Raw genomic sequence first — 9,618 nt, forward strand, 5'->3', positions numbered from 1 at the left:
AGGCTAGAAAAGCTGAGTTATTCCATCGACCTGTTCATATTTAAAATCTTGCAATGCACAATATCAACACTGCATATTTAGTAGCATATACCATGTGATATTTTCTGGAAATGTGACTACACAGCCGGCCGTAGTGGCCAAGCGGTTAAAGGCGCTACAGTCTGGAACCGCGCGGCCGCTACGGTCGCAGGTTCGAATCCTGCCTCGGGCATGGATGTGTGTGATGTCCTTAGGTTAGTTAGGTTTAAGTAGTTCTAAGTTCTAGGGGACTGATGACCTTAGCAGTTAAGTCCCATAGTGCTCAGAGCCATTTTTTTGTGACTACACAAATTTTCGAAGTCCTAAGCTAGGACAATAAAATTCCAGATTCACTGATGATCTCCCGATCATAAAAATCCAGGTAGATACAGGAGATGGTTATAATTAAACTGCGACACTCTCGAGTGCTGCAGTGCAGGCTGTAAACACTGCTGGACGCTTAAAAGTCGTAAGTACGTTCTTTAAGCGGTGCGCTAGCCGAGTGCGCTGAAAAAAATTACGGTTCCACTTCGGGCACGAAGTGAAAATATGGTACTGAAGCAGTCCAAATGTGGTGTGGATACAGAAGAAGTGGAGGAATGATAAAACACACCATAACGGTGGCTCTGGTGCGTTTGTTATGACATGGTCACAAGTTACAACACATGTTCAGTATAGTCTTCCGGCTCAGCAGCATCCCGCGCCCGTAACACGGCCTGATCGAGAGTTTATCGCAGCATATCAGGTGTAATCAGAGCGATATGGCGTGGTATGCTATCCGTCAGAGCAGGATGAGTCCGGATACATCGCTGATAGGCACGATGTTTTAGTTATCTCCGCAAGCAGAGGTCGGATGGATCTGGGGATTTGGATGACAAAACATCTTAAAATTACCTAGAGATGCTGGCTTTCTTGATGCAATAATTTACCAATAGCCGTCTGTATTGTAGAAATTTATTTTATGAACTTCTTATGTGCTACTAGTTTCGGCATTATATTGATGCCATCTTCCGGCCCCACACGTCATAGTCGTAAAAACGCTATACACGTAAGGAGCCATATAATTGCATCCGTGAATCAAATCGTTATGCAACAGCAATCCATAATTGCCAATTGGAACCATTCAGCCACCTATCTGTGATGATACGAAGGCTATCCACAAAGTACATTACGTTTTGGAATTAAAAATAAATAAAGTATTGGAAATTTTTTTATTATATACAGATGAAAGCCACACCTAAATACTACTTTTCTACATAGTTGCTATTTAAATTAAGGCACTTATCGTAGCGATGGAGGAGCTTGGAAATTCCTTCGTCGTAAAATTCGGCCGCCTGCGCCTTCAACCACGGGGCGACTGTCTTTTGGGACAGAAAAGGTGTGATTTTTGTGGATTTCCTGGAAAGAGGCACTACAATAAACTCTCAAAGGTATTCCCAAACTCTGCACAACCTCAGAAGAGCAATACAAAACAATTGCAGGGGAAAGTTGGGCTCAAAGATCTTGCTGATTCACGACAAGGCCCGGGCCCACACGGCAAATGCCACTCGTGAAGTTCTCGAATCTTTTAAGTGGGAGTTGTTTCCTCATCCGCCGTACAGTCCCGACTTGGCACCGAGCGACTTCCACTTATTCCCAGCAATTGGCTATGCAGCGTTTTGATCACGACGCACAGCTCCAAGAAGAGGTAACCACGTGGTTGAAGGCGCAGGCGGCCGAATTTTACGACGAAGGAATTTCCAAGCTCGTCCATAGCTACGATAAGTGCCTTAATTTAAATGGCAACTATGTAGAAAAGTAGTATTTAAGTGTGGCTTTCATACGTATATAATAAAAAAAATTCCAATACTTTATTTATTGTTAATTCCAAAACGTAATGTACTTTGTGGATAGCCCTCGTACATGCTTCAACCGATATTCAGCGCAATATGAGAGGTCCGAAATATAGCGCACACTGAAATCTAACTCTCTGCTGTTCACGCACTACTTTCCTTGCCATAATATGCGTGGGACTGGCCGACTGCTAGTTGAAGGTCTCACATTCAACTAAGCGATAGTGCTCGGTAGAAGTATGAAGTCTGCACTGTTCGACAGTCGTACGGCTTCACCGCTTGTTCCGTTCTCTTTGACCTTTGTAACACTCTTGGAAACATTATTTTCCTTCGCATATCCGCTGCGCAGGTATTTTCTCTCGATACGGCTAGCTAGGTTTCCTACAGTGTCCGTTTACACGGAAGTACTCGAAAATCATGTTTACTTACAGCGTACCACATTACAAAGTCATTTCACAAAAGCCGATCGATTGTGAACTTCAAAATGTAAGCGCAGACTTGAGGCTTGCAGAACTATAGACCAGCACTGACCACGTCAGTGTGCACGTAACGCCATCTACAGTACATTTGTGACGTTTCGTGTCGTCGCCACTTGGTTTGAAGTGCGCCAAAATTTTCGTCGGGTTTTACCACTGATATCCCCGCTAAACCCGCTCGACAGAACAGGAAATTAGGATTGTGGAAAGGGCCAAATAAGGTTGGGGTCAGTTTCACCTTCTAATTGTAATTTATTGTAATTTAATAACACTTTTACAACCAAACGGGCATATAGCTGGACCTTTACCGAATGCAAATCTTAACAAATCAACAAGATAAAAATCCAATTAAGATAGCAATAAATAATTTAACAAATCAGCAAAGTAGATAGAACAAACATATGCAAGGTGCAATACCAAAGGCTGAAGGCCATCATTAAGTTTCAAAATTTTAGAGTATATTACCATAGACTATTTAAAGGCAGAATGCCGCAATGTTTAACCTTGAAAGATAAATTAAAGAATTAATTTTGCAAAATTTTTAAGAAAAAAGAAATAAATAAGCATAGCCTTAAACTTTAAGCAGCTGAAAACAGATAAGTAAAGACCTGTGGCACTCAGAAGCCTCCAGGGAGGTCGGTCTGCCCTCATTCACTTAGGCGAGACAGGTGGTGAGCCAAACTACACTTTATCCGTCGGAACCCAACCAGGGGACACCCACGGACCGACCGACACAGCGACTTGCTTCCCCTCAATCACTACATCAGAGCTCAACCAGAAAAGGTTACAAACGTGATAATCCACAATGGGGTATGTATTATCTGTCAAAATTACACACCTTGTTGGACAGCGACAACAGGTGAGGAAAGGTGACTGCCTGAAATTACGTTAGTGGCCAGGGCAGGTAACCGCAAAACTAACGGCCACTAGGCAGAAAATTCCGCTGGTACACGTGAATTTTAAACACGGTAATATAGTTAATTTCTCCCAAAAGAACACTGCCTGAATTTACGTCAGTGCCCTGGGAAGGTGTCCTGAACCGCCACAAGGCAGAAAATTCCACTGGTGCACTCAAATCGTAGTCAACGAAAATAGTTAATTGCATCACATGGCGGCTAAATTTCAGCAGTAGGAACCCTCAGTGTTGCTCACAGGAAAAGCTACCTAACAGCAAACCACTGAAACGAACCACCACAACGCGAATGGACGCGGCTTGGGTAGTTGAAACCACTACTCATCTTTGACGTCCTGGGTCGGTGAACCACGAAGCTCGTAGCGATCGGACAGCTCCACACACGTTCCGACATGCGCAGGGGCTGCCAGCGGACCCAGCCGACTGCACCGCGCGGAGATAACTTCCCTCGTCCGCAACAACCGACCGACTGCCGGAACACTCCCTAGCCGGCAACTATATGCACCCAATCAAAGATGGTACACGGGCCAAATATCGATACACATCACTGCTGCCACACGTAGAAGGAAGAAGAACCACGACGCAACCGCAACAAAGGCGGGAAACCAAACACAGATAGACAGCGAAGTTCACGAAAACGCGTAGTTGGGAGTGAGCTCGACTCAACCATGCTGCACAATTACCAAGCCACCTCCTGTATAAATGTTGTTGCTGTTGTGGTCTTCAGTCCTGAGACTGGTTTCATGCAGCTCTCCATGCTACTCTATCCTGTGCAAGCTTCTTCATCTCCCAGTATCTACTGCAACTTACATCCTTCTGAATCTGCTTAGTGTATTCATCTCTTGGTCTCCCTCTACGACTTTTACCCTCCGCGCTGCCCTCCAATACTAAATTGGTGATCACTTGACGCCTCAGAACATGTCCTACCAACCGATCCCTTCTTCTGGTCAAGTTGTGCCACAAATTTCTCTTCTCCGCAATCCTATTCAATACCTCCTCATTAGTTATGTGATCTACCCATCTAATCTTCAGCATTCTTCTGTAGCACCACATTTCGAAAGCAAAACTCCTTTACTACTTTAAGTGTCCCATTTCCTAATCTAATTCCCTCAGCATCACCCGACTTAATTCGACTACATTCCATTATCCTCGTTTTGCCTTTGCTTTTGTTGATGTTCACCTTATTCCTCCTTTCAAGACACTCTCCATTTCTGTTCAACTGCTCTTCCAAGTCCTTTGCTGTCTCCGACAGAATTGCAATGTCATCGGTGAACCTCAAAGTTTTTATTTCTTCTCCATGGATTTTAATTCCTATTCCCAATTTTTCTTTTCTTTCCTTTACTACTTGCTCAATATACAGATTTAATAACATCGGGGATAGGCTACAGCCCTGTCTCACTCCCTTCCCAATCACTGCTTCCCTTTGCCCGGCCGCGGTGGTCTAGCGGTTCAGGCGCTCAGTCCGGAACCGCGCGACTGCTACGGTCGCAGGTTCGAATCCTGCCTCGGGCATGGATGTGTGTGATGTCCTTAGGTTAGTTAGGTTTAAGTAGTTCTACGTTCTAGGGGACTGATGACCACAGATGTTAAGTCCCATAGTGCTCAGAACCATTTGAACCATTTTTTTGCTTCCCTTTCATGCCCCTCGACTCTTATAATTGCCTTCTGGTTTCCGTAAAAATTGTAAATAGCCTTTCGCTCCCTGTATTTTACCCCTGCCAACTTCAGAATTTGAAAGAGAGTGTTCCAATCAACATTGTAAAAAGCTTTCTCTAAGTCTACAAATGCTAGAAACGTAGGTTTGCCTATCCTTAATCTTTCTTCTAAGATAAGTCGTAAGGTCAGTATTGCTTCACGTGTTCCAGTGTTTCTACGGAATCCAAACTGATCTTCCCCGAGGTCGGCTTCTATTGGTTTTTCATTTCGTCTGTAAAGAATTCGTGTTAGTATTTTGCAGGTGTGGCTTATTAAACTGATAGTTCGGTAATTTTCACGTCTGTCAACACCTGCTTTCTTTGGGATTGGAATTATTATATTCTCCTTGAAGTCTGAGGGTATTTCGCCTGTTTCATACATCTTGCTCACCAGATGGTAGAGTTTTGACAGGACTGGCTCGCCCAAGGCCGTCAGTAGTTCCAATGGAATGTTGTCTACTCCGGGGGCCTTGTTCCGACTCAGGTCTTTCAGTGCTCTGTCAAACCCTTCACACAGTATCATATCTCCCATTTCATCTTCATCTACATCCTCTCCCATTTCCATAATATTGTCCTCAAGTACATCGCCCTTGTATAGACCCTCTATATACTCCTTCCACCTTTCATCTTTCCCTTATTTGCTTAGAACTGGGTTTCCATTAGAGCTCTTGATGTTCATACAAGTGGTTCTCTTATTTCCAAAGGTCTCTTTAATTTTCCTGTAGGCGGTATCTATCTTACCCTTAGTGAGATAAGCCTCTACATCCTTACCTGTATAAATATTCTGGAACCTACTAATCACTGTTTGCACAATTTAAGAAACACACCTGTATAAATATGTTTCACAGGCAGGGCTATATCCCATCACGTGGATACTATCGTGATGATAATCCACCAGAGCTGCTTTTTTTATATTTTATTAACTGCTACCGGATTCTGGCAATGGCTCATTATTACGCGCCGAGAATAGCTTGACTGCGTCTGGGTACCGCCATCTCTCGAAACCGCTACCATAAGAAGTTATATAAACTAACAGCTCTGGTGCATTATTATTATGATAGTATGAAATTCATGCAATGTGTTGTGGCTGTAAAATTGCATACGCCGTTGTATACAGAGAATTTAACCGGTTGGGAAAATTTTATTTGTTCCTAACTTATAGAAATTTGAAGGTCATCAGCTGGCAGCTGCCGCTACTTAAGGCATCTGAATAGGGAGGAAAAGTTAGCAACTGACGATCAGTCATTGTTTAGCTTCCATCCTTCAACTGTCTGCGAGTGTGTCTCCAGATGTATGTAACGGGCGATCAAGAAGTTTCCGTTCGAAGGCCACTAACCCCTTGCCTAGATATACACTGACTAGCCAGAACATAATGTCAACATACCTCGCAGTGTTCATTTCCCTCCTTTGGTACGGATACCAACGGCGACGCGTTGTGGTATGGAAGCAGTGTGGCCTTGGTGGGTCGCCGGAGGGAGCTGACATCGCATCTGCACGCACAAGTCACCTAATCACCGCAAATTCCGGGAAGGGTGGCGATGAGCCACCACATCACGTTCAGTCACATTACAGATGGGTTCAAATCTGGCGAGTTGGGGGGCCAGCACATTAACTGAAACTCACCAGCGTTCCTCGAACCACTCCATTACACTCCTGGCCTTGTCACATGGCGCATTATCGTATTGAAAAATGGCACTGCCATCGGGAAAGATGACCATCATTAAGGGTTGTATAGACCGCCACTGTATCTAAGTGGACAGCGCGCCGGCTTATCACGCCCCGGGGGAGGGTTCGATTCCCGGCTGGGTTGAAGGTTTTCTCTGCTCAGGGAGTGGGTGTATGTGTGGTCTTAATCATCACCACTTCATCGTCATCGACGCGCAGGTCGCCGCAGTGGCGCCACCTCAGAAGACTAGCACCAGGTGACGGGTCTACCCGCCAGGAGGCCCTCGCCACACGACATGTCATTTCAGGGGTGTATATGGTCTGCGACCAGTGTGTGATACTCCTTGTAAATCATGGTGCCTTGCACGAGCTCCACTAGAGCCATGGATGCCCACATTAATGTTCCCCAGAACATAACTGAGGCACCGTCAGCTTATCTCCGTCGACAGCACATGTGTCAAGGAGTTGTTCTCCTAGACACGACGCATTCACGCCCTCCCACCGGCATGATGAATAGCGTACCGAGAATCATCTGACGATGCAACGCTCTGCCACTGTGACAACGTCCTGTGCAGAAGGTCACGTGCCCATTTCAGTCGTAATTGCAGACGTCGTGATGTTAACATTGGCACACACATGGGTTGTCCGCTGCGGAGGCCCATCGTTAGGAGTGCTCGGTACACTGTGTGTTCTCACACACTTGTAATCTGCCCAGAATTAAAGTCTGACGGTAGTTCCGCCACAGTTCGCCACCTGTCCTGTTTTACCAGTCTGTCCGGCCTCCGACGTCCGACATCTGTCATGAGGGGTGGCCGCCCACCACCACGACGTGGTTTCACTTGGTTGTACCACAAGTTGAAACACACAGCACAGCCTTCCTAGAATACCCGACAAGTCATGCGGTTTCCGAAATGCTCGTATCGAGCCTCCGAGCCATCACAATCTGCCTTCAGATACATCGCAAGACCTCCCCGTTCTACACACGCTCACTGATGCTATTTGCATAGTGTGTGGGTCTGACTAGTAGTAATTCATAGCAAGGTGACGCTGTTACCACCTGGACGCGTTTATGTCAAAAGTAGGTCGCTGGCCATAATGTTCTGAAAGATCAGCGTATAACCGTATTGGAATCGTGCTGGGTTCAATAAGATTGTGCGGCTCCTCACGCCGGAGGTTCGAGTCCTCCCTCGGGTAAGGGTGTGTGTGTTGTTCTTAGCATAAGTTGTTGTTGTTGTTGTTGTTGTGGTCTTCAGTCCTGAGACTGGTTTGATGCAGCTCTTCATGCTACTCTATCCTGTGCAAGCTCATTCATCTCCCAGTACCTACTGCATCCTACATCCTGTGCAAGCTTCTTCATCTCCCAGTACCTACTGCAGCCTACATCCTTTTGAATCTGCTTAGTGTACTCATCTCTTGGGCTCCCTCTACGATTTTTACCCTCCACGCTGCCCTCTAGTACTAAATTGGTGATCCCTTGATGCCTCAGAACATGTCCTACCAACCGATCCCTTCTTCTAGTCAAGTTGTGCCACAAACTCCTCTTCTCCCCAATTCTATTCAGTACCTCCTCTCAAGTTATGTGATCTACCCATCTAATCTTCAGCATTCTTCTGTAGCACCACATTTCGAAAGCTTCTATTCTCTTCTTGTCTAAACTATTTATCGTCCAAGTTTCACTTCCATACATGGCTACACTCCATACAAATACTTTCAGAAACGACTTCCTAACACTTAAATCTATACTCGATGTTAACAAATTTCTCTTCTTCAGAAACGCTTTCCTTGCCATTGCGACTACATTTTATATCCTCTCTACTTTGACCATCATCAATTATTTTGCTCCCCAAATAGCAAAACTCCTTTACTACTTTAAGTGTCATTTCCTAATCTAATTACCTCAGCATCACCTGATTTAATTCGACTACATTCCAGTATCCTCGTTTTGCTTTTGTTGATGTTCATCTTATATCCTCCTTTCAAGACACTGTCCATTCCGTTCATCTGCTCTTCCATGTCCTTTGCTGTCTCTGACAGAATTACAATGTCATCTGCGAACCTCAAAGTTTTTATTTCTTCTCCATGGATTTTAATACCTACTCCGAACTTTTCTTTCGTTTCCTTTACTGCTTGCTCAATATACAGATTGAATAACATTGGGGAGCGGCTACAACCCTGTCTCACTCCCTTCCCAACCACTGCTTCCCTTTCATGTCCCTCGACTCTTATAACTGCCATCTAGTTTCTGTACAAATTGTAAATAGCCTTTCGCTCCCCGTATTTTACCCCTGCCGCCTTCAGAATTTGAAAGAGAGTATTCCAGTCAACATTGTCAAAAGCTTTCTCTAAGTCCACAAATGCTGGAAACGTAGGTTTGCCTTTCCTTAAACTTTCTTCTAAGGTAAGTCGTAGGGTCAGTATTGCCTCACGTGTTCCAACATTTCTGCGGAATCCAAACTGATCTTCCCCGAGGTAGGCTTCTACCAGTTTTTCCATTCGTCTGTAAAGAATTTGCGTTAAAATTTTGCAGCTGTGACTTATTAAACTGATAGTTCGGTAATTTTCACATCTGTCAACACCTGCTTTCTTTGGGATTGGAATTATTATATTGTTCTTGAAGTCTGAGGAATTTCGCCTGTCCCATACGTCTTGCTCACGAGATGGTAGAGTTTCGTCAGGACTGGCTCTCCCAAGGCTGTCAGAAGATCTAATTGAATGTTGTCTACTCTGGGGGCCTTGTTTCGACTTAGGTCTTTCAGTGCTCTGTCAAACTCTTCACACAGTAACATATCTCCCATTTCATCGTCATCTAAATCTTCCATTTCCATGATATTGTGCTCAAGAACATCACCCCTGTATAGACCCTCTATACACTCCTTCCACCTTTCTGCTTTCCCTTCTTTGCTTAGAACTGGGTTTCCATCTGAGCTCTTGATACTCATGCAAGTGGTTCTCTTTTCTCCAAAGGTCTCTTTAATTTTCCTGTAGGCAATATCTATCTTACCCCTCGTGAGATAAGCCTC

Source organism: Schistocerca cancellata, chromosome 3, assembly GCF_023864275.1.
Source record: "Schistocerca cancellata isolate TAMUIC-IGC-003103 chromosome 3, iqSchCanc2.1, whole genome shotgun sequence".
In the NCBI taxonomy this organism is placed as follows: Eukaryota; Metazoa; Arthropoda; class Insecta; order Orthoptera; family Acrididae; genus Schistocerca; species Schistocerca cancellata.